Source organism: Rhipicephalus sanguineus, chromosome 8, assembly GCF_013339695.2.
Source record: "Rhipicephalus sanguineus isolate Rsan-2018 chromosome 8, BIME_Rsan_1.4, whole genome shotgun sequence".
NCBI classification, from domain to species: Eukaryota; Metazoa; Arthropoda; class Arachnida; order Ixodida; family Ixodidae; genus Rhipicephalus; species Rhipicephalus sanguineus.
Genome location: NC_051183.1, coordinates 121,792,047 through 121,819,005, shown reverse-complemented (window position 1 = coordinate 121,819,005; position 26,959 = coordinate 121,792,047). Strand labels below are relative to the sequence as shown.

Sequence of the window (26,959 nt, the reverse complement as noted above, 5' to 3'; positions counted from 1 at the left end):
GGCTCGCGAAGCCGAAGCGAAACGGGTGAGTTGACATCGCATTCTCAAACTTCAAGCTGCAATCCTTGCAGCAAGAGCCATTAACTTTATACTTCACGGACCACACGGCCGTTATACTCAAGGGAAAACGTTCACCGGAGCTTGAAGTCATATATATATATATATATATATATATATATATATATATATATATATATATATATATATATATATATATATATATATAAAGGCGTTTATTGACGGCACCAGTCAACGAAGCGCAGCGGCGACAGTCAAGACAGAGCGCGGACTCTGTGCGCGAGGGGCGTGTTGTCAGAGCAGAGTTAAAGGGGACCATCCACTAGAAAGCGCTCGAGAGGGCGACCCATTACAGACTTCGAACGCTTCGCTACAATTATCCCGGGTACGAAAAGGGAGCCGCATGGCGACCTAACTGCTTGTCACTATGAGCGGGTCGTGGTAAGGCTTCAGGCTCTCCACGTTGACAATGTCACGCCCTCGACGGCGCATGTCCGAAGAAGGTTCAATGGGTTCGATCGGTCTTTGACCGGGGATGTGCGTTCGACGACACGGTAGGGGCCGTCGTACTTGGGCAGCAGTTTGGAAGAGAGGCCAGTTGCAGTGGTAGGGACCGAGAGCCATAGGAGCGCTCCAGGGAGGAACGTGGGCGCAGAAGTGGTGGTGTCACCGCGAATGCTCTTCTGCCGTAGTAAATGTCTTCGCAAGCTCCCGACACTCCTCAGCAAGTCTGGCTGTGGCAGAAATAGGCGCACATTCAGACGGATCCGGCTTGTACGGAAGGATTGTGTCGATTGTGTGCGACGGGTACCTGCCGTACAATAACAAAAAGGGTGAGAAACCAGTAGTGCTCTGAGGGGCGGTATTATAGGCGTAGGTGACGAAAGGCAGAATGACATCCCAATTGGTGTTATCGGCGGCGACGTACATCGAGAGCATGTCGCCGAGCGTGCGGTTAAAGCGTTTGGTGAGCCCATTCGTCTGCGGGTGGTAAGGTGGTCAACAGCGACGTTGACCCAGCGGTTATCAGCCTACGTTAGAGGAACTGGTCTATACAAGTCTATGCCCACGCGCCCAAACGGCCGGTCAGGGCAAGGTAGAGGTTGCAGACCTGCCGGCCACAGGGGCGTTGAAGTTTTGCGACGCTGACAATCGATGATGGAGCGAACGAACTTCGGCGCATAGCGGTACATCCCTCGCCAAAAGTACCGTAGGCGAATGCCGTGATAGGTTTTCGATACCCCAGGGTGTGCACACTGCGGATCAGAGTGGAACGACTCGCAAATGTCAGAACGCAGGTTGCGGGGTATTACGAGTAGCCACTGGCGGCCGTCGCCGTAATTGCGTCGGTGGAGGAGGCCGTCGCGAATGTGAAATGGTGGGCTTGACGGCGCAACGCGCAAGTGTATGGCGTTGCCGATGGATCAGTCAGCAAGTCTATCAATGAGGCAATCCAGTGATCCTTGCGCTGTTCAGTAGCGATGGTGTGAATGTCGATAGAAGAAACGGTATTGTGAGACGCTGAGCTATGGGTATTTTTCGTCAGGCAAGGGGGAGCGCGAGAGTGTATAGGCGTCAGCATGCTGACATCTGTTGCGGTACAGCACGCGGATATCGTAGTCCTGTAGGCGAAGTGCCAAGCGGGCGAGGCGGCCTGAGGGATCCTTCAATGACGACAACCAGCATAGTGAATGATGGTCGGTGATGACATCAAATGGGCGACCATACAAATAGGGTCGGAATTTCGTAAGGGCCCAGATGATTTTCAGGCATTCCTTTTTGGTGACGGTGTAATTGGTCTCGGCTTTAGTAAGCGTACGACTGGCATATGCCACGACATATTCAGGGAACCCTGGTTTGCCCTGCGCAAGGACAGCGCCAAGGCCAACACCGCTAGCGTCTGTGTGTACCTCTGCAGGAGCCGTAGGGTCGTAGTGGCGTAGTATGGGAGGCGATGTCAACAAACGACGGAGCTTTTCGAAAGCGTCGTCACACTCTGACGACCATGAATGGATGGGCCCGTTACTTCCGACGAGCTTCGTCAGTGGCGATATGATAGTCGCGAAATTGTGAATGAAGCGCCGAAAGTAGGAACATGGTCCTACGAAACTTCGTAGTTTTTGACGGACGTAGGTTTGGAGAACTCGGTCACGGCTCGAAGTTTGGCTGGATAGGGGAGAATTCCGTCCTTGGACACGGCGTAGCCGAGGATTGTTAGCTGCCGGGCTGCTAATTGGCACTTCTTTAGATTCGGTTGCAGACCGGTGTCGTTGAAACGCTCAAAACATGCCGTAGGCGTTGAAGATGGGTGGGGAAGTCCGGAGCAAAAACGACGACGTCGTCGAGGTAGCACAAGCACGTGTGCCATTTCAGGTTGCGCAAAACGATATCCATCATGCGCTCAAAGGTGGCGGGCGCATTACACAGCCCAAACGGTATGACGTTGAATTCGTACAGGCCGTCGGGAGTGACAAAGGTGGTCTTCGGTCGAGCGTCATCAGCTATAGGTACTTGCTAATAGCCTGAACGCAAATCGAGGAATTAAAAGAATTCGGCGCCTTGCAGGCTATCAATCGCTTCGTCTATTCGGGGCAGTAGATACACGTCCTTACGAGTGATCTTGTTGCGTCGCCTGTAGTCCACACAGAACCGCACAGAACCGTCCTTCTTCCCAACAAGAACGCCAGGAGACGCCCGGCGGCTGTTAGAGGGTCGAATAACATCGCGTCGAAGCATGTCGTCGACTTGCTCGGTGACTGCACGGCGTTCTGTGGGAGATACGCGATATGGACGTTGCCGCAGTGGCAGGTGCGCGCCAGTGTCGATGCCGTGCATAACGGTTGACGTGCGGCCGAGAGAAGCTTGAGCGACATCGAAAGAAGAGCGCAATTCTTCCAAGAGGTCCAGAAGCTGAGAACGCTGGACCTGCGTAAGGTTGCCAGCAATGGAAGAAGCAAATACATCACCGGGCGATGAATCAGACGTGGAAACAGCACTGAGCGTACTGGAAATTGGGCAGTGCGTGTCATCTGGTTCGTCCATAACTCTTGCGTCTTCGAGGGGTTCCACGCTGCCGAGACATTCTCATCGCACCAACGTAACACTGTACGGAGATGACTTGATAACAAAAATTGACGTGCTGCCTTGAGTGACTTGCACGGTCGCGAAAGGCACCAGCAAGCCTTTCCTCGTGCAAACACGGTCACATGGCGAGATGAGTACAACGGTGTCGGTGAGACTGGCGCAGTAGACGGACACCACCGTTGACGAGTTTGCAGGCACTTTGGTGTCGTCTTTGACGAGTACCTTGCTCACAGACGATGGACTGTCAGCCGGCGTCAAATCAGAGAATGGTGAGAGGTATATTTCGGCTGGTGCGCAGTGAATCACGGTGTCGTGATGGGAGAGAAAATCCCATCCTAGGATGAAGTCGTGAGAGCATGCAGAAATTATGGTCAATTCGACGGCGTAAGAGCATCCTTAATCATGACGCGGGCTGTGCACAGCGCTGTAGGGTGAATACTTTGGGCGCTGGCTGTACGGAGGCAGAGCCCGGAAAGTGGCGTCGTCACTTTTCGCAGTAATCGGCTAAGTTTGGCGTCAATAACGGATACGGCGGCTCCAGTGTCGATAAGGGCAGATGCGCGAACACCGTTCACAAACACGTCTAACACGTTCGATGGGCTTTGCTGAGAGCTTTCGCAGTTCGATAGCGTCGCAGCCCTTGCCTCGTGGACTGCGACGACTAGTTTTCCTGGTCACGTTGGAGCGGACGTGGCCGCATCGGTTGCAGTGAGCGGCGTCGTGGTGACGGTTAACGGCAGGTAGATGGAGCTGGGCGAGACGGCTGTGACATAGGCGACGGTGAGTCGTAATAGGGGCCGCTTGACTGACTGGCTGCACGCGTCAAGGCGCGTGCAGCCGCGCGAACGCGATTGCAATAGTGGGTGACGTGACCGGCGCAGTCGCACGCAACCCAGATGGGGCGGTTGACAGACGTGCGCCATCGGTTCGTCGCGGTAGGTCCAATCCGTGGCGGATGACGTGGTGGACGCGACGGCTGCTGATATGACTGCATGGTGGGCTGTAGTCGTGGCCTATGGATGACCTCGGCGTACGCAGCCGGCACACTCGCTTTGAAGGCCTGGGGTCTGGCGACGCCTTCAGCGTAAGTAAGTGGGGCAGTCACAGGGTTCGCTTTTGGTGGGCTGGTTACAACTTGCGCGTAACTGAGCGGCGCACGCGCCGGAGGGGGCTGGTTGTATTCCGGGATGACCTCCGCGATTTACTACTGAATAGCTCTGTGTAACAGAGGCATCAGTGTGGTCTACGGCAGTTCAACTTTCTGCGGGTGAGGGAAGGGCACTAGAGAGAACTAGTGGGCAATCTCCTCGCACACGAATGAGTTAATCTTGGCAAGGGTCGCGGAGTGATCAGAAATGGCCGTCAAGCCAGGGAGATTTGCGTCGCGTGATGAAAGTCGATGGCTCAGCAACCGCTGCCGGCGCAGCTCCTCGTAGCTTTGGTAAAGCGTGATCACCTCTGCCACAGTACGAGGGCTTTCAGCGAGCAGCATGGTGAAGGCATCATCGTTGGTGCCTTTCATAACATTGATGATCTTGTCAGACTCAAACATGGTTGCGTCGGCTTCTTGCACAAGCGGGGGATGTTTTCGATGTAGTTCGAAAAGACTCACCGGTCTGCTGAGCTCATTCACGTAAACGCTGTTCGGCTTGCAGTTTACGAACGGCAGGGCGGGCAAAGTGTTCGATGATGGCAGTCTTGAAATGAGACCATGTGGGAACATCGGTTGCGCACGGTTGGTGTACCACAGGCTTGCCACACCGGCGAGGTAGAAAGGCAGGTTGCTCAGTTTCCCTGCCTCGTACCATTTATTGAGCATGCTCACGCGGTCGTAAATCACGAGCCAGTCCTCCACGTCAGTGCCATCCGCGCCGGTGAAGACAGGAGGGTCGCGGATGCGGGGTACACCGGTGCATGCTGTCGTTGCAGGGGAAGGCGTTTGCTGGGCGGCGTCTTGAGGCATGGTAGATGACACGGTACGGGATCGAAGCGCCAGGGGCATAGAACGGGGACCGAATCTGTTTTACGGTGCAGCACTCTGCACCAAATTTTAAAGTCGTTTATTGTCTGCACTAGGCGACGATGGGCACAACGGCGACAGTCAAGAGGGAGCGCGGAATCTCAACACGAGGGCCATATATATATATATATATATATATATATATATATATATATATATATATATATATATTGCTGCCTGCTTGCGGTTAGTCTTCGTGCATGTTGTGTTTCTATCGTATACGGCTAAGTAGGAACTGCGGCAGTTACGCCCAGCGCGAGCAAGAGCTAGTCAGGAGGCAAACCAACTCCTTTTCTTCTGACCGCGAGCAATGCCTTGTATTGTTCGAAAAATGAGGGCATCAATGAATAAATGAATGTATGCGTATATGTGTAGGGTGCACCGATGCAACGCTGTCTCCTGTTTTAAATGAAAGCTGAAGTAATTTTAGGATGCCGGAAAACTTGGTGGTTCAGTTGTCGACGATATCGTAATTTTTTCTCCACTTGTTGCAGCAGGAGCATTAAAAATGTTGCCGGACGCTTGAGCTTATCCTCAAGAGCTAACGCGATAGCGTAATAGGGCCCCGTTCGTAGCGCCTCTTCAATCGGTAGCCTCGCTTTGCTTTTCGGTGGACGCGTAAACCGTGCCGCAAGGAAAGCAACGTCTGTACGCATAACATTAGCCATCGCAAATTATCCGATAATGCCTACTGCGAGAACAGTTGCGAAGTGCGCATTACGCCATACATCTTCCTTCTGCGACTCTGCGAAGTACCTACTACGCGTCCGAAAAGGAATACGTGAACCTACGCTGCTGCTCTCTTTGTCGATGCTTTTGCTGCTGTTGATGGTAAAATGTGGCTCAGTGCTTTGTAATGGTAGAGCCTTTAATTCCCTCACTCGTGTAATCGAAATATCTTCACACCTGACGCGATTCTACGCTTCTGCCACGCAACATTCCGAGTCACATTTCATGACATTTGTATAGGCTTTTTTTGAGGTCGAGCTCCAGGCAATGACGTGGCTCAGTGGTAGAGCACCTGCTTGCTGTGCAGACGGTCGGGGTTCGTTTCCCAATCAAACCGATGTTTTATTAGGTATTTATTAATTATATCGGTCGCAAATTTTCGCTGACGGACAAGGCTGATTTTTCGCTCACAACCAACGACGGCGACACATGAATTTCTGAAAAACGACCACTTTAACGCTAATGGGCTAATAAGCGAAACAAAACTTTATCTAGCTCCGCCCACGCGAACGCGCCAAGATTGTGGGCGTGGAAACAATCTGCGTCATCCTCAGTACCTTTGGCGGAGCCACGCTGCCCTCTGATGGAAGGTTCCGCCCGCCCACTGATGGGAACTAACTGCGAGAGCGCTGTTTATCCATCCGATGTTCATGTATAATTTGCCATAACTACGCGCAGCCGAGCGGAATGTCATGATCAGAATAATTTTATTTTATAGTCAGATTGCTAAAAATACAGATTTTGAGGGTGCCGTGAGCTAAAAGCGACAAAACGACATGACGAGGCCACGGTCCCTGGAACTGGGCACCAACAGAAATCAACATGAACACGGAACAGCATTAAACATAATATCGTCCTTTTAGCCCCACAAATACGAAGAAAAGCAAAAAGAGAAGAATCAAATGTTACATAAAAAATACACATTTTTTTACATAACGTAATGCAATTGTACATGAGAAACGCGGCTTAACATAAAATGTAACAATATGTTCCTGCAATGCAACACATACAATGCAAACTTGCTGTAGAATATGTCTTGTATTAATACGCACAAAAAATACAACTTAATAATGGATAAAATGAATGTAAACACTCATAACGGCAAAAAATGAAATGCTTGTAAGCTTTCTTTTCGTGAGCAAGAGCAACGCACACGCTAATAAGAATTGTTTAAATGGCATCGCAATAAGTAGCATGACATCTGTTTACCAGAGTTAGTTCGTGTGCGCGGAAGTTCCCATTCTTCTGTAAGACGAGTCATGCGTAGCTTTTTATTTTTTTAGACAATAAAGGTTGCGTAAGAAATTGTTTTTTGGGAAACCAGCATGATAGCGTTTAGATAGCGTCTCTTGGTTTAGTAATGGAAGCGGAACTAAGTTCAATTGAAGAAAGAATGGTTCGGTGTGACTGTTGTGTAACGCGTTCATCATAGTACGGATCGCTTTTTTCTGGATTATGTGAAGATTTTTGATGTGCGCCAGCGTCGTAGTAGCCCACACTAAGCAGCAACACTTTATATGCGATGCAAATAGACTGTTATAGATAAGCAGATTGATATATTTTACCAAGTAGTATTTGCATTTATTGAGTGTACGGCACTGCCGTGAAATTTTACCTGTCAATAGCTCAGTGTGCTTATTCCAGGATATGCGTTCCTCAAACATAATACTAATAATATCTGCGGTTTAAGGTCCCCAAACCACCATATGATTATGAGGGACGCCGTAGTGGAGGGCTCCAGAAATTTCGATCACCTGGGGTTCTTTGACGCGCACCTAAATCTAGGTACACGGGCCTCAAACATTTTCTCCTCCATCGAAAATGCAGCCGCCGCGGTCGGAATACGATTAACTGTAGAAAACAGCGCTAAAAGAGGGCACGAAGAAAGGACACAAACCACGGCGCTGCGGTTTGTGTCCTTTCTTCGTCCCGTCTTTTGGTGCTGTTTTCTACAGTTATTCATGCACCAAGCAGCCCAAATGCGTACCTTATTGTGGTATTCGGTCCCGCGAGCTTCGGGTCAGCAGTCGAGCGCCATAACCACTAGACCACCGTGGCGGCGCTGCGTTCCTCAAACAAAAGGCCTGGACTCTTTGCAGAATGCACTATTTCAATAGATTAATTGGCATAGTATAAACCAGTGTGAGCGTCCATCCTGCGGTTTTTGGGTCTGAACAAAACAGCCTTTGTTTTAACAACAGTTGTTTTAAGAGAATTGTCAGCAGTCCATGATGATAGAATTGCTAATGCGTGATTGGCATCTTTTATTATATCTGCAGCATCGCATGCGGTGAAAAGTAGCGTAGTGTCGTCTTTGTATATTAAAAATCTTGCGGAGTTATCGGTTTTTACTATGCCATAATATACCGGCAGAAAAAAAAAGGATCCCGAGAATGCTGCCCTGCGGAACACCGGCACTTAACGCCTTAAAATCTGAGGTACGATGATTAACGTATGGCTGTTGTTGGCTATGTTTCAGGTTGAAATTGAGAAGCTCTAGAAACACCCCAAAAAACATATTTACTCAACTTTTTCAGCAAAGTAGAATGATTTATGTTACTACAAGCCTTCGGATAGTCTACGAATACGCCTAATGTACACATTTCGTGCTCTGACGACTCATGATTTTTTTTCTGTGACAAGAGAGCGTCTTCAGTAGGAAATTCTTTTCTGACCCCGAACTGCCTGTCTGTTATAATCTGATTTTGTCAATAAAAGTAATCATTCTATTATATATTACCTTTTCCAAGCCTTCAGAAATAACTGGCAGAAGTGATATTGGCCTATAACTGGAGAGCTCATTAGCGTCGTCACCTTTGTGTAAAACAATTACTTTCGCCTTCTGTAATTCCTCTGGGAAATGTCCATGCGAGGAAACAAGGTTAGAAACGCCTTCTAAAATGGGAGGTACTATGTCCAAGACTTTACCCGCCGTATCTGGAAGCCATTGGCGTCAGAAGAGTTACTGTTTTTAAGCGACGTAAAGGCATGAATTATTTAATTTGCACCACCTGGGGCAAGACGTGCACTATCTTTTAGTAGGACTGCCAGGTACTGCAGACAATGTGAGCTGCGGCTGTTAGCGCTTGGCAGAGAGGTAAAATAATGATTAAATGTGTTTGCTAAATGGACTCCAGCAACCGTTTGTCTCCTTGCAATGATTTCTGAGAGATCCGCATTTCCCACGGCAATGCGACCTAGCACTTCATCAAGACTTTTGTATGCAAGACCTGGTTTCTCATTATACTCACGTCGAACAGTTTTCGTAAACATCACCATCTTTCATATCGCAAAAGATTATTCACTTTGTTTCTATGCGCCTTAAAAATTTTAAACGCCTTTTCACTTTTGTCATTCAAGAACACATTATAAAGCTTATTTTTCGAGCCTATTTCTCTTAAAGGGGCCCTGCAACACTTTTCGAGCATGCTCAAAAAGCGCTGCCGATCGGTAGTCGAGGCTCCCGAGAACACGCGAGCCAAATATTATAGCGATGCGGACGGCCTGGAATTTACAATAAATTCTCAAAGTCAGCTGAAAATCGCTCCCTCTTCTCTCGACAAATGATGTATTAGTCCGCAAAATATGACGCGATTGTCGGCAGTTCCACCATTGGCTAATGTTATAATCACGATAACACCCTCATTATTACTTTCGTTGTTAATTTTGAGTTCAATAAGTAGATAATATGTACGTTTATATTATGTTATCGCGTTAAAAACACCGAACAAACATTAATATTAGCACTTCCGGTCTCACTGACAGCTCGTCTGCTCGTAGTTGCGTGGTTCCGTTTTCTTCGCCATGCGCAGTGCCGAAAACGTGAATATTTCTGTGCTTTTGACCATCGCCGGTTGCCGTTGAGAGTGGCAGCCGTTCGAGTGTTGCCTCGTCAGCTGAGAACTGCATCGTCGGCACGTTCTCACGACCGACCGAGGCACGGGCGCAGCGTGTCTCCGATAACAGTGCTGGCGTCCGGTAATGGCGGCGCTTCGGGGTCGTCTACCAGTGCCGTCTTACGAGGCGGTGTATCGGAGTATGGGCCGAAACCGATCTCAGCTGTCATTCGTTCCAAACGAGCGCGCACGTTTGCTTCCATGGTTGGCAGAGCGATGAAAACACTACGGCGTTCGAGGTGCACACCCAACATTACCAAACCGACGCGCAGTTTTCAAGCACGCGCGATACACAGCGCGATCGACTCCGCTCGACGAGAACGACGCAAGCCGACCGGAAGTGGCGGCACAGACCACGTGGTTGCACCGAGACGCCAGAGAGAAAAAAAATGAAAAAAATGCCGCCGGCGCTGACGTCGCCTCCTCGCACCTCCGCCCTCCCTCCCTCCCCTCACGCCGCGCGCAGCTTTCCGCGCGCTCGCTGCGTTGAGTTGAGAGAGAAAGCTGCGGAACGTGATCTCTATAATTTGGTAACACCACTTAGACTTGACGGATTCGAAAAATTTTTTGCGGCATATGACTCGTGAAGAGTCACACGTCAATAATGAGACTATTCCAATATAACTAAGAAAGGTGTTGCAGGGCCCCTTTAAGCATTGTTTTGTGATCCATGGTTCCTTGCATTTACGGGAAGGCTGAACTTTTTTAAGTGGAAATGACCTATGGTAATTATCTCTGAATTTATTTATAAATAATTTGTGTGCTACTCGAGCGCATTCTGCACGTATAGCATCTGACTAATTGATCATAATTAGTTCGTTACGAAAAGTGGCTAGCGTAGAAGAACTTATATACCTGATAGTTCTAACTTGCTGCTTAGTATGTATTGGATTATACTAGTAACAATCGGCTCTTGTACCTTCAACCGTGATCTCCATGACTAGCTCCGGCTGTGCGCGTTGCCGGAACCGATGGCGAGGGCCACACTTTAACAATGCTACTGTCGCCGATGATGCGGTACACCGAAGATGACGTCACCGTGTTCCTTCAGCATCTCACGAGGCCCTGCGCCTGCAGCCCCTGTTTTCATGAAAAAAAACTGCTATTTGCGCTTACTTTTGAGAATTCTCACATCGGATTTAGAGTTCCGCAGGTATCAAACTGTCATTACGCACTCCAAGGTCATTTTTTTAAAAGGTATCAGCTTCCCATTTCATCGTGCGGCCGCCATATTCTGTCGCACCGCAGGACGCGGACATGCCTACGCGCGTTATATTGTCGCGTTGTGTGGTGTTCCCAGTTTAACGCGGGCCTACACGCTCATACACTATATGGCGGCGCCTGTCCCCACCCTGTAAGAAGGAAGAGTGGAATCTAGCCACTCTATGTATGTGGCCTTAGGTGCGCCCTCATCCGAGCGCTGAGTCCGCGTTGGAGTGACGGCGTAACAGACGACGTGACAAAAAGGATAATTTTGGGGTTTCACTCCATGGCCATACCATTCTTGCACAGAGCAAGTCGCTCGTGAATTTCCGCGCGCGGTGGTCAGCTTGCTCTTAGCTGTACAACAGCTTAGGCGCTGCGGACGATGGTAATTTTTTGTGTTCACATTCATTTTTTCGATTTAATGTCTTTCTTTCCTACCTTCCTTGCGAAAAAGTAGGCAAGATCTTTCCAATATACGGCGTCATTCAACAATCTGCATCCTTCCTGTTCGTTCCGCAGAAATTCCGGTAAGGACGCCGGCGTCGGTGTCGGCGTCGTTGGTTGCGAGCGAAAAATCACCATCTTGTCCGTGAACGAAAAATCGGGAAAGATGCAGATAAAATAAATAATAAAAATCTTGGGTTCGAGTGAGAATCGAACCCCGGCCGTCTGCGTGGCAAGCAGCTGTTCCATAAAAGAGCCACTCCATTTTTTTCTTTATTACCGGTTTATTAACGCCGCATGTTCATCAGTAACAGACACCATTTAGAGTAATACACAATAGAGCCACTCAGGCCCGTAGCGAGGAATTTTTTTCGGAGGGGCCCACTTGCTGAAAACCCTGAATTTTTGAGGAAAATACTTTTTCATTATTTATTTTTGGCAAAAACACCTACTTCACCAAAATTTCGGGGGGGGGGGGGGTGAGGCCTAGCCCCCCCTGGCTACAGGCCTGGAACCACTCCATTGCCTGGAACTGCACTGAAGTTCACTTTATTGCTTCACAAACATACGCGTCCTGTACATAGGAGTCACAGTACGAGATGTAATATCGCAGCAAAACGGGGTACAAGCGTATATTGCCATCGGGCGTCACGCCATGCGAATTGCTTGGTGGTTTTAAGCCGGCTACTCATTACAAAAGGCACACACAATACTGCGCGTATTCCCTACCGACACGCAGTGGGTGCAGCGCAACTCCGAAAGAATATCACGCGTGTAACTGGTGCTGGTTTAAAGCATGCCACCCGTTACAAAGGGCACTTTAGTGCGCCCATTCTCATACACACACGTAGTGGGTACACTGTTATAAAAGTGCTCTCAGAGAGGGCGGGAAGCTTTACCTTTATAATAGGTATGTCATGTGTATGTTTGTGTGTGAGACTGGGTGACTGAATATAATCACAAGCGAAACAGAGCGCGATGAAGATCGTGCCGTATATCGCTATCGCGATCAACTCTTGAAGGCGAAGCTTGAGCGTCGCCCAATTTTTTCGGCTGCGAATACTATACATAAAGTTAATGCTTATAATGTTACGACCACCACTATAACTACTACTATTTCCTCTACTACTACTATTACTACTACTACTACTGCTACTACTACTACTACTACTACTACTACTACTACTACTACTACTACTACTACTACTACTACTACTACTACTACTACTACTACTAATACAATGTATTTAACATCCATCTTCAGATGATACCCAGTTTCCAACAGCAAAATGGGTTCCATGGAACAGCACCGAGGTGTTACTTTTTGCATCCAGCGACTATATCTGTGGTTTGTTTCGCGTCGATCTGTTCACCAATGGTAAGAATACTGAGCAACATCTTATTATTGCGGAAACAGCGATTGGAAAATGTAGAAAAAGTATACATCACCGGTCAACATCTTAAATGTACAATTGTTTCAAACCATGATCTGTGTATGACAGCACATTTTTACGTGGCTATCAAAAAGCCTGCAGTATTACACGTATATACAAAAAAAAAACTTTATTTAGGTCCTGAGCGAATCCACCCTCGTTTTCTAGGGAGAGACTCGCGGTCCGCTCCTACGTAGAGACGGGGATGCCGAGCCTCACCACCGCGTCGTGGGCCTTCTGGACAGCCTTGAGTTGCTGTAGTAGGACCGAGCTCTTTATCATAGAGCAGCATTACAAACCTTAAAATATATAGAGTCGTCGCTGGTTAATATGTTTAGTTGTTTGTCGTGTTTATTGTCATTGCATTCTCAAAGGCCGTTAGATGAGCGTACTGCACTCCATAAGACGTGAGATGATACAATTTTAGAACAGCGTGATTTTTGAAGAGTGAAGCCAGGGCATGTACCACGTACCAGAGCAAAGACAGTTCTAAGGACAAGTACACAATATCATTCTCGACGCAAGAAGCAAATAATCCTTTTAAAATACGGTGTTTTCCACACGGAAAACATCAAATCGGAATGAAACGAACGGCACACCGCATAGCATATTAACACCGTATATTAACACGCAATCTTTGCAGCATGTCTCTCCGCCAGTGGCTAAATAGGCTTTTTGGAGAAGAGGATGTTTGCTCAATACGTTTTACAACTGAGTGGCCGCATTTGCGGCCCTTAAACGATAGCGGGGGACACTTGTCATAAGCTGGAATAAATTAATCAAAAGGCATAATGTATTTACACACACACGTGTTGTCAATAAACGGGGAGGCATGCAATGTGCTCAAATACATTTACGAATACAGTAAAAGCTGGTTAATTCGAGTTTCATGGGACCGGAAGAAATGTCCGACGATATAAGCGAATGTCGAATTATCGAAAGTATCAAGAAAACAATAAGCCAATGTATGTTACATCAATACCCTTTAATTTACTTCATGAACACGTAAATCCATCACTTTGCATAAGAGCGGTGTAGAAACCGTAATTCTCGTCATCCTGTGACTTCGTTCGCTATGTGACCACGGCGGAAGGCTCCTGCATTTATTAGCCCGAAACGGGCTCTGCACCTCTTCGTTATTACTGCCCACCTACACCACCACGCGCACGTGACGATAGATCTTTCGTAGGAAAAATGGCCGGCAACTGATCGTCCGTCCATCGCGAGGTGGGAAGCGATTTTGATGCCCGCATGGGGACCGCGGCTGACAGCTCTTCATCTTGAACAGCTTCTGCCATGTCTGAGTTTTGTGACATTACGCGTACATTGCGTCAAGTCAAAACGAATCTGTTGAGTGTCGGAACTGCATATCGAGAAAGCATGGTTACCTGATGAAGATAGCGGTGCCGACAGCGGTTGCCTCGTTTCAATTGTCAGCGAACATTTTAGCGAACGCTGATTCTCTCTTCGGCATCGCGTATTTGCAGGGCTTCGCGCTCGACGCTGCAAGGATTGTCCAAATTAGTCGGGTTGAGGACAAATATGACCCAATTAACGAAGGTTTGATTGACTGAAACAGCTTCATGACATCAAATAATGCGTATGGTCCCCGGCCCGGAGAACACGTCCAAATTATCCGATTTTCTGAATTAATGAGGGTTGAATTAACGAGCTCTTACTGTGTACATATATCTAAACGCGTCGTTTTATCTGAACTGAGAAGAATTTCCGATATCCAGGAGTCATCAGGTTGAAGTTTAATGAATTAGGAAGCAACAATTTTAACGCAGAGTGATATTTGCCGCGGTGTCACACCCAAGTTCCATTGGAGGAAAAACAAACTTGTGAGCCATTACGCTTTGTGAAGGTGGTTGACCAGTGAAACTGTTTAGCACACGACACAGTGGTAACATGTGGAGGCAAAGTTTGTGTCAAACACCAGTTTGTGAACGTGCTCATCAGCGTTCAAACCGCTGTGGAGAGCCTGCCGCTACACATCGGCGATGAAGCCGCCACCATGAATATAGGCTAAGTACGCTACCATGCAACACTATGTGTTACAAAGTAGGCCTAAAAAGACCAAGCTTACACTGATCTCCTTAAAGTCGGCTTCATGTGAAAATACAAATGCATTGCTGGGAACATATTTTTATTTTCTAGAAGCAATATACGCAAGTCGCCTTATAGAAAACATGAAGGTCCTAGAAATTTTCAAGGCGAAAGCCTTAATTTTCAATGTTTCAAGGTCGTATGAGGTGGAAAGAAAATGGGGCAGCTGCGCACTAGTGGTGCAAAGACTGAGGAGACATCGAAGCTGGTGGCCGTCCCCTCTGCCTTTCCCTCATCCTCATACTCACTTCGTGTTCCAAACCCCCAGCTATACTGTAGTATACATTGATACCCTATTATTTTCGCTCTATCCTCCTTATTAACACGAAAGTGTTTTGGGCAGCGGTCCACCAAGACTTTCATGACTTATTTCCGTCACGGAAATACGTCAGCAAAATGCACGCGATCAGATGTAGAAGAAAAAAAACATGGCTGATCCCTCCGTCATAGGAATCGGTATAACACGAAAGTGAAACTTGTTTGACCGAAGTAGTGCTTATTGTGTAGTGATGTATGAGACCTTGCACAATGTCTATTCGTGTTTGGCAGCTATAGCACCCTTTGACGCGGATGCACCCATGTTGACGCCTAGTTCGTAGAGGTTCGTAGCTTGAGCCGCAAACGTGTGCGTCCCGCTGGCCTCTGTCTCGCTCCATCAAGGCAAGGCATTCAGCCGTCGAAATCGTGCCCTTTCTGCAACGCGTATTGCAGCAGTTTTGTTAGTCGGTGCCGTCGCAATCGAAGTAGTCGGCGGCCGATAAATCCCTTTGATGCATGTGGAAGCTGCAATACTCCGATGAGTCGGAGCACACTAACACGAAGCTAAAGGCCAAGAACGTACCTGCGCCTAGGGTGCATCGGCGACGCCAGCGCGACGCCCTCGCTATTATCGGGACGCTTTAACCATGACCTCCAATATCGCACGAAATCTCGGAGTAACCGCTAGTAAGTGTCGATCGTGACGCATTACTTCTTTTCGCCTCTCCCAGACGGCGTCACCACCCCACTCCGCCTAAAGCTCCGCCCCGCCTATCTGCACTGGTTACAGAGTGCACCGTGCGGGAGAGAATGTGTGAAAGATGTAAGGCGCGTTCGGGAAGTGTCCAGCATCTGCGACGGTAGCTTAGTCGCTTTAGCGTCGGGCGCGTGCCGTCGCGGCCGTAACGTTATGGGTTCGATTCCCAGCTGCGGATCTCTTTCATATTTTTCTTTCTTTCTCACTCGTTGGCGTCCATTTTATCAACGTCATATCCGTACCGCATGTACTTGGCGGACCCCGGCATAAAACACTTTCATGTTAAAACTCGAACAAAAAGTTCCTTTGAGGGGGAGTGGAATCCACACACACACATCTCGGTCCTCGATGATAGCTGGAGGGTGCTTAACCCACTGCGCTATCGTCGAACATCAAGAAGCTTACGCGCACGCGCCATTAGCTCTCACACTTTCCTCTCTAGTGATCCTGGTTTCGCCGGTTGGTGTCGCCGTCTGGAAAAAAGCCGAATGGGACAGCCGTAGCAAGGGCGCGTTAAAAGAATATACTTTCTCTCATCCTCATGCGCGCGTTCCCGCAGATAATCGCGGAGGTGACGCATTACTTCAGTCTACCGCTTCCACACCGCGATACCACCACCCGAACCAAGATTACTTGAGCGGAAAGTGTGAGAGACAAAGGCATGTTTTTGTGCCCTTCTTGTGTTGAACGATAGCGCACTGGGTTAAGCGCCCGCCACCTATTGTCGCGCACTGTGATGTCGCGGGTTCGACACCCGTCAACGGATGTTTCTGTTTGAGTTCATTTATTTCTTTTTCGACGTCTCATTGCGTGTATTTTTCTGACGTATTTCGGTCATGGAAATACGTCTTTGTGGACCCCGGCATAAAACGGTTGCGTGTAAAAAAAGTGATTGAAGAAGTGAATTCTGCGTCTACCTCGTCCACACCGTCTTGGCATGAGTACAAGCAATTTCTAAAAAATCATGGTTTCCCCGCAACGTCTAAGCTATGTAGGGGACAGAAACAAATTCTAATGCTATACGACGTAAGTCTAGCAGCTTATTTCTTTAGCATGTGACATGGCATAACTCAACAAAACACTAGCGTAAGGAAACGCAGCCGCTGCAGCGAGCGAAGTAACCTTTGCGCCGTCCCTCACTTCATCGCAAGTGGAGCAGCAGGAACACGACAAGTTTGAAGCTATAAGGCGTCTGCTGATCCGCGCTTTAGATAGGGTGGATGCTACCGCAGGACTATGCTATCGATTTAGCCTTTATACGCAATATTACAGTGACGGTGATTACAAAAGGACGAAACAATGAATGCGATAGCAGCAAATTGTAATGTGACGTGAAGAATTGCAAGCAGCTCGAAACATCCTGCGCGATGTTCAAGCACAAAAAACGCAGGAGAAGAACACACACACACAGTGTGAGTGGGAACTAACAACTGTCACAGCTCGACATTTGCAGCACTCTGCTCAGGCACAAAAAGGACGCACAAAAAGAACGTGCAGGTACACACAGGACGAGGGCGAACTGTCACAGTTATTACATCAACTAACCCCTACTTTGGCTCTTCTAGCTAGCGCCTCACTCATTTCGCAAACGCGGCCGCTGCAGCGAGCGAAGTGAGCTTCATGCAGTGTACAGGTTCAATCCAAACTTCGCTGTGAAAGCACAATACGTACGAACCTCGCCTAAAGATAAGCGTGCGAACACTGGTGAGGGCTGGGCCAACCGGTATTGCCAGAAGAAAAGCCTCTGAGGTGGAGGGGTGTTTCGCGACTTCTCCGCTAGGGGAAGGGCGCACGCGTCACGGCATCGTAAAAAAGTCGTATTGGGAACTAGAGGAGCTAGGGGACCCAGAAAATTTTCGAGCCACCGGGGCGCATGCGAAGAACACAATCCACTCTCGGACGCTTGCGCTCGTGTTGTCCGAACACTGTATGTCCCAAGACCCTGTAGTGCCCTCCTTTGGGCGGCGAACAAAACAAGGGAGCACGCGATATCAACACAAGAAAAGAAAGACGGAACTTCGCAGCGGCATGTGTAGCTACGGCTCGCGTTCCCTGCACACGTCGATTCTGGTAACTGACACATCTATCTGATATACACTGTGATTCTGATTCAGCCGTCTCGTTCCTTTCCGCCTGTGGCATAGGCCTGCAAAAGCCAAGGCGTTTCCACTAGCTCGCACCATCGTGAGCCACGTGGTGCTCTTCTTTTTAGGGGCGAAGCACCTTAGGGTCTCGGCGTGCATCGTCGGCGTGCATCGGCGTGCTGTCGTGACGGTCCATTTGCTTGAGCGCAAGAGAGGGCGGCCCCGCCTCAGCGCTCGCCGTGTGGCCAGAGAAAGCGAACGGCGCGCGTTGGCAACAGAAACGCTCTTTCTGCGATGAACGCTGAACTGCCAGCTCGCAAGGAACGAGAACGCGACCTCGCCCGCGAGAGACAACGCCGACGCAGACAGCGTCTGCTAGCGAGTTTCTTGATTGAAAAAATTGGCCGCGTATCTGCGTGCTTCGCTGCAAATGTCGTCTAAAGACGATAGAAGAGGCGCTGCGTGAGATAGGAACGCCATCTGGCAATACGTCGGGAAACGTGAATGCTGTGTTGCGGGCCGGTAGTCCCGGCGCAGCAGCAGGCAAGACCGTCGGTGACCAACGCGACCGGCGGGGACGCCAGCCAGCCCGAACACGCGGTTTGGCGCGAAGCGCCGAAGCAGGAGAAAGGTCCGCACTCAACGAGTACTCTCCACACACTCTTTTATATTCACGTCGCCTGGGTAAAGCAGGAATGCCAGAGCGGCGCCCCATGGCACTCGTACAGTGCAATACTGAACTGAAACCGAAACACAACAATGAGCTCGCGCAGAGGGCACGGAGGAAGCCAAGTTTCGGCGCAGTCGCATTTTCAGCGCAGCTTAAGAAACTAGGGTCTCTAGAATTACGTATCTATGTATTTTCTATTAAAGGAACACACCACCTAATACTTACCTAGTGATGTTGCGCCTCAGATATGCGTAATGTTTGCTTTTTGATCAACCATGTACACAAGTATGAACCTAGTGAGCAGTTCACGATGGCTGGCCCTTGTGCAAGTGGTTCAACTTTGGCCGAGTGGCTGAATCGAGGGACGGTGCCGACAAACAGAAAGACAGACCAAAATTTCTGCGTTTAAGTTCCCCAAGAAAGACTATCGTCTTTAAAAACAGACTGGTCGCGCTGCACAACCGTTCACCGGCCACCCAGTATATATATGCACTGTATCTTGACATGCAATGTAGTGCCGGTGGGAGATTTCTCTTGTGGGTAGTTGAACAATAAAGATTCAGAGCGTGCAGGTCAACTAAAAGCGGACTGCAGGTACCTGTGCCTAATCTTTCTTCTGTCTCTCATTGCCCAACAGCAGTGATTTGCTTTTGGGAAACACATGTGCACACTGCATGCTTCGCCCCTCCACACGTTTCACGTTAGCGGAGCTCAAACACCCTTTCCTACATGCTTCTGTCCTCCCCGAATATTTACTATGTAAATAAGTGTGCAACAAGTACCAGTAAATCTGTTTGTTTTCGTTTTCCCAACTGATATACACCACTCAAATATCCTGTCTCTATATACACCACTGTATATATACCGATCAAATATCCTGTCTCCGAGAGATACCGAGAAGGCAGAGGCAGAAATATTCTCACATCTTATTCACAGCTTCAATGCCATCTACCCGATAGGTATACACGTTTCAAAGACAGGTATTGAATATATCCAATACATTAAACACATATCGACGACCAGAAACACTAGAGCCTGTTCTTTTAGTATTTTTAATCATTCTTGCCCCGAAATTACCATGTTCAGTTGCCGGTCACCATGATACGTATTACTGGGGGAAAATCAACTGCGCAATTTTCCTCCACCCGAACGGAATCATGACTGAGCCAAATGACTCAGCCCTCCATACCTTGTCTACCTGAAGCAGACCCTCAAACATGCCGGGATCCTCTGCAACCCCCCTCCATTTCTTTTTGGTTGTTTTTTCGTAATACTCTAAGTGTCATATGCACTATGGAGGGGGGGGGGGGGAGGATAGAAGCCGGATTTTCAATGCTCACGCATTGTTAGCTCAACCAGAAGCTTACCTACAAAGAAAATCGATGCAAGTTTTATAGGTTCTTAATAAAATGCTGCCTAGTGCGGAACGAAACCGCAGGTGATCAGTGATGGTGACCGGAACCGCGGTTCTTATCAAGATATTAGCTGGGGATAAGTAAATCACTGCGTGCTTAGATATCACATAAACCTCACGGGGTCCCTTGTGCATCCATCTACTGCGGCTCGAAGGCGAAAACCATGTTCTTTTTCTTCTCAGTCGATGCATTGATCCTGCCCCGCCACTCTCCAAAAGCTTCGTGTACTAAACATGGTTTTACACTGCCACCAAGATAAGAGGCACCTCAACAAGTTTTGCAACGCCTCCGTGATCGGTCCGCCTTTGACCAAGCTACGATATCATCGGATGGAGGCATCATGTGACGTTGCGTCACGACAAAATTTGTGACGCCATGATGACAGCACAAATATTGGCGATGTGTGACATTCTCACGTGAAGATGATATTTTTAATCACTCGTACCCCACTCCGTAGGACGCTTGGCGCCGCCGACGCGGAATGCCGACAGTAAAATTTTGCGTTTGATGCGGCATCTAGGGCTTTTACCTTCCCACCAATATATTCCTAAAGCAGTTATATGTACACTTCCCGCGCATTGTTGCCGTCGCCGTCGCTGTCCCCCGCGAGATACTCCGTATAAAGTACCAATCGATAACATCGCCCAACGCGTCGTACTTTCTACGTTCGAGTGCCTCCGACGGTCGCTGCTCAAGCAGGGAAGAATCTTGCGGCCGTCTTTCGTCGAGCGCAAGGCGCATGGCGATAGGAGGGGGGAGGTTTTTGTTGTTTGGAATCAACAGGAAATGCGTACTTTGACCGACCGGACGTGTTCACTAGAAGTCGCGCCGGCTTTAACATTAGAGGACACCAAGATGCGGCTCATGCTTTTGTGCGTTTCGTGTACTCGTCGCAAGGTTTGCGCTTCTTGAAGCCATATACAGCACGGACGTCACTTCATTGGCTGCAGCGGCCGCGTTTCGTAAATGAGTGATCTGCAAGCCTTGCTTCCCATACCATTGCAATTTGTTGTCATTGCATTCATTTTATGGCCCTTGCGGCGAAACAATGATTTTTTTGCTGTCCCTCCTAACTTTCCCATTTGACACGGCAGCTTCTTTCACTAGGCCCTAATGTTCTTTCTTTCCCTTCCCTCTGCGTACTTGCTTTGTTAACTGCTCTTCCAATATGAAGTTGGGGGGAGAGTGAAGGTAGTCTATGCAAATACTCCGTTATGAAACATGAACATTCTTGAAACAGCGCAACGACGACGAGGACGAAGAGAAAGGAACCACAAACCACAGCGCTGGTTCCTTTTTCTTCGTGCTTGTTGTCGTTGCGCTCTTTCAAGAATGTTCATGTACTGTCACCAACTAGCCCAGCTTTCAATCCTTCTACCGTTATGGAATGCAGTTGCTGCCTTGACAATGATTAGTCTAATTTTCGAAGCGCTTGGTGCTGTGACACTACCTGTTAAACGATTCTTTTATCTCTTTCTCAACTTCTCTATATTTTTTCAATACAAAATAATTTAAAAATATCAGCTCAATCACCCTAAAAATCGTAAAAAATTTACACGGCGCTGTACAAGAGATTACACGTTTTACTCACACGTAGCTAATATATTTTCTTTTATTGTGGGATGCTTCCAGTATTTACGAGTGGCTTTGTCTTTACTTCGGCCTATAATTTTGACAATACCGACGTAGAACAGACTTTAGAGTGCCCACGATGTGCAGACAGATGCATTTACAAATTCTTGGGGTGATCCCTCATTGGTTCAATAACGCACCGACCAGTGCGTCCTGTATCAAACTTTCCGAACGAGAGCGGAATGGTGTACCACACTTGTGAAGCAGTGCACGTAGGGCCTAGTTTGCTACACATGACCTGCCACTATAATGCTCCCCATAATGTCTTGGCCTAGCTGGTACAATCTGTTTGGAGCGGAGAAAATTGCAGGTATTCCTTGCTTGTTCATGCTCGTGCTGTTTATACGATGATGTGAACGTTTTGCGACATTTCAAGTTTGCATAGGTGAGAAATGTACACCAAATTTGTTGTCTTCTCTTATTTATGTATCTAGAATAAAATGTAACAGATGAGTGGTCATGCACACGGGGTTGTGCAGAGAATCGACGATCTCTATTTATTGAATCAGTACTTGTTGATGCTGATGTCGTATGACAAAATGCATATTATAATTATTCTTTGTTTCGATATGCGGGAATGAAATACTTTTTTTGGTACCACATTGGATAATGTTGAGTTTGTTAAGGAGTTCACATCAACTGGTACACAGTAACAGGCACAGAGATACATTTATTTAATTTCGTTTATTTTCATATTGTTAGCTAAAAAGCCCAACATGAAAATTATATGAGGGGAGGGTTCAGATATGTTTAATATGCATCACTTAGAAATGACATGTGTATGACCATTATTAAACACGGCAGGAGTTATAAGGGTACATGATTCCGGATAATGTGCACAAGCGGCCGGAATAATAAAAATGACATCCAGTACTTTTATTGCAATAGCAATTATATGAACACTCGACGGGCTTTTGCCGTAGGTGTAGCCATCGCCATCGCCGTCGCCGGCATGCTCCGTATAAAGTTGCAATCGGTAACATCCCCCCGCGGATAGTATGTTCCATCCGCGGGTAAAAACGCACGAGCGGGCGCGAGGAATGCGGCTGAAGCAGAGATGAAACGAGCCGACCCATGTCCGTCGTGCGAGCAGGAACTGTGAACTTTGATTCTAAGGGCGCGGTCGCGATCACTGCGCACGCTATCTCGGCAAGCATACGGGGATACGGCTCGTATACCCTTCCACGTGCTGTGCTGTCAACAGGAGCAGAATATGAAAACCGCATCTTCGAGCGTTACGCGAGATCGTATCCAAAAACGTTAGCTGCCAATCTTACTTCGTATGTTGCTATCGCATTCATTGCTTCGCCACTGCGGTGAAACTGATATTTTATTCTGAAAAATGATCGGTTATTTTTTGTATGAATGTGGGTGCGCTGGTTAGGGCGGCGATTTTTGGTGGGGCAGGCTGTTCCAATTTGTGGTTGTGCGAAAAAAAAGGAACTGGAAAAGTAGTAGTATGAGTACGAGGGCGTACTCATACTACTGCCGAGTTCGATGCGACGTTCGGCCAGCGGGAGTAATGTACGGTTGTTGCTTAAGTTGTGTACGTCTTTTGATTAAGCAATAATCTACGGTGGTTCATTAGGAACGCTATGCCAGACTAAAAAATAGCGCTCATTCTAATGATAAAGTGCTTCGTCATGTCTACGGGAGTGTCATCAGCGGGATGAACAACGAAAGACCCACCAGCAGGCGTAAACCGATATTTACCATGACAGCAGAGGGGACATTACATTAGTGAGCTACACGATACACAAACATACAATGAGCAAGATACACTTATACTACACACACGTTCTCAATGACGAAGTGTTCGAGAATGAAGAAAACGACATAGCGGCAAACAAATGGAATGCGCGAATGAATGCTGAAAAACGTGGGAATATATATGAGCGGTACATATCTCACCCATACTTTTGAAGGAGACATACATTCTACAGAAATTATCAGTATTGTAAGATAAAAGCCCAACATTCTGTCTAAAGTACTTGGTTTATTCGAAAGATAGTCTGCTTCAAGCCGTATATATGCTGCATACAGACAATTTAGGTAGTTCGTGGTGTTTCTTTGCGTGAAGTCGCAGGGAAGAAAGCCGCTAGCCAGCATAGATGTATAATATTGGCCATATAGGGCACAAGCTGGCTTATACCTGAAAGATCATAAAAACAACTTAAACAAGCTATAGCTTAGTTTTGCTGTTAATTATTGCGTAAGACCACGGATCTTAATTGTCAGAAGCCAAACACGACGCCCTAGAATAGCTCTGCAGGCCATTGACTTCAATATAATTATGCCCCTTTGGACGATGTAGCGGTTGAATATTACCTGCACTTTGATGGACCAAGGGGATAGTACCGTTCCATAATTTTAGCCCTATGGCTATTTTTGACGTTATATACAGCAGTATTTTTAAAATAAGTGGCAAGCAGTTGTATGACTTGCATTATTTGCTGCGGAAAGGACCCCGCTCAAATCCTCCACTGACGAGCTATGCAGTGAAGGCGAGACAAAGGAGAACTTAGTACGAACTTGTGGTTGTTCAGTGAGAAAAATTTTTTCACTTATATCAAAAACTACTCTTTTCAAGGTTCCTGTACATCATACCCACAAAGCATACTACACAACGATGCAAAAGTCATATTTTTAATTGGAACGCTACATTGTGAAAATGAAGCCGCAATATGGGTCAAACGCTATTTTTTCCAAATTTGTCACATTATTGTGGCAACGTTTCTTCTTCTTTCGGTCCCGCAGTATTTTTATCACTTACTATGGGAACCCGCAAAGCCCTCAATGCGAATATATGACTCGCGGAAAAATTGCTGCTCTTTCTAAGAAATTCTAAACATGCAGCATCTTGCGGATATTCGTCAAGGCGAAAAAAAAGAAAGTTGAAACAAAAATGAATAAACTATCATAGTCATGAAAGATCAGCACCTTGGAATTAAGCAAAAAAAATGTTTCGTTGTAATAACTCAAACCAGCGATTTTATATAAATTTTTATTACGACACAGTTTCACTTCCGTGCCCCAAGTTCGAAGCGCCCTCTAGACAACACAGATGTTTTTCCCGAAATATAACGCCTCAAGCTCTACATCTGACATTCACATATACCAGGCCAATTTATTTCAGCACGATCGGAGATGATCGAAAATTTACCTGGTACACTTGACATGGAATGACCCATATAATATATATTAAAAATCCTATGTGCTGAATCGTGTAACGCGCTGTCACTTGAGGCTTGGAAGACGAAAGCCAGCCTCCTCTTGTGCCGCCGAGGTCCTATACAGCAGCCGGCATAGAAAGGGATAGTAATGGGAGCATACGATACAGCAACCTCACCATTGGAGCCCGACATTTAAATTTCAGGATTCATCTCTTGAGAAATTTTTCTCTTATTCCTTCCCGCTTGTGAGGGTTGTTGTTGGGTGGGTTCGAATAGGAGCCAGAACACAAGCTAAAGGTAGCCAAGCCATTTCATCTTATCGCCATACTTGTAGCCGAAAGGTAAAAAAAGAGAGGCATTATATGAAAATGGTTTATTGTTCGTCTTCTTTATTTATGTATAAAAAAAAGATGGGAAGGTAGGCTAGATTAAAGCCCGCTGACATGAAGTAGTATTGAAGAAAAACAAAAAACAACGTAAACTAGAATGAATAAAAGAATAAGAAAGAGGAAAATTGATAATGAGTAATATCAATTTGAATTAGCAATAAAAAGAAATAACAGTACATTATTGTTTTCCTCTTGCTAGGTCTTCAAGCCATTTGCAACTTGCCATAAGCAAGTTGCAAATACACGAACAATTTATACGTTCCGTGCGCCTGTATAGTATCTAGAATATGTAGAGTATTTGCCAGACAGAGCAAGATTGGAACAATCCCGCCAACCAGCCAGCAGGAATAATAATCGCAGAAGCAGGTTGCGCTTGTACTTGTGGATGAAAAATTATTAGTAGTTGTCATAATGCCAGTCCAGCTTCAAGTAGCGGTATCTAGTTTAAGATGACAACTCAAGCTTCATTCTGTTGCGGATCTCCGTTTATGTCACGTTCTCACGAGAACGGGCGCTGTGCGTCAGCGTCAGAAACTGGCTCGTAGCGTCAGCATCGATGGTGGGCAGCGTGGACAGCGTGCTAGCCACGCGTAGGTCAACATAGGCGCAACTTCTTCGGTCTGATCATAACCAAAAGGCGCAGTTAAATTTCATCTTTAATTTGCAAGTTTTACTGTATAACCTCCCCACCCATAACTTTTATTTAAATTCATCAAACCACGAAGTTCTTGGTGAAAACCCCCCTGCGGGTGTCAGACCAGATGAACAAGAACAATAAATTCATCACTCCGTCTCAGCAGGTGCGCCGCGCGTTACGTTGAAGTGCCTTGATCAGCACCAGCCTGCTGGCGGTGGGAGGACATGCGCATGCATGGGCTGACACGCCAGAGAAGCTTGGAAAAAAAGAATAGTCATTCAGTTGCCTCGGTACTTTATCTGCAAATCATAAGAAAAATGGCTACCGAATGCGCCAAAATAGCTCAAAGTAGCCAAGAAATATTCATGGCGCACACCTGAAATTTTCATCTCCAGACGGGTTAAAAAGTAGTCAGCTTGGCGCAAAGTAGCCTCCAACGGCAACCCTGCCGGTGGCTTTGCGATGTGCATTCTTATAGGTAAGAGAAAGTAGCACTTATAAGGCTGAAGCACAGATCATTCGACAAAGAATGCTCCCGACAATTCGGTAGATAGTGAACATGCGCCCTTTACTTGAGCGCTTTGATATCGTTGGTGAAAATTTCACAAATGAACTGGCACTGAGTGTTGTAAAAAGTATGCAAATGAGCTTGCGCGTTTCTGACCATTTTTTACTTGCTGCAGATTCAACATTTTACGATGTCCGAGTGTGGAACGACCAGAACATGACCAGTACAATGCAGATCTGCTTGGAATACTTAAAAACAAATTTAAGTCAAACAAATATTACGAACTGTACGCTTTTCGGATAACACATTGGCAACAGCGTTTTGTACAACGCGTACAACTCGTAATAAAGTGAATTACTATCAAATTTTGTACGTTCCTTAGTTCGTGATTGCACCGCCAGCCACCTTTCCTTCCTTGACAGTGTCACTCCACACAGAGGCCGCGCAAATTCTTCTATCTGAAAGGCGCGCACACCTGCAGCTACGTCATTCCTCGG

The 26,959-nt window shown here is 47.2% G+C and overlaps 1 long non-coding RNA gene across 1 annotated transcript in view; it reads left to right on the top strand.

The window, feature by feature from the left end:
- The window catches only part of LOC119402337 (uncharacterized), a 57,866-nt gene extending 31,194 nt beyond the window's left edge, over positions 1–26,672 (top strand). The window contains exons 4-5 of the long non-coding RNA XR_005185756.2: positions 12,662–12,775; positions 26,638–26,672. This is a non-coding gene — a long non-coding RNA (uncharacterized LOC119402337). The remainder of the gene's footprint in view (positions 1–12,661; positions 12,776–26,637) is intronic.
- The last annotated feature ends 287 nt before the right edge of the window (positions 26,673–26,959 follow it).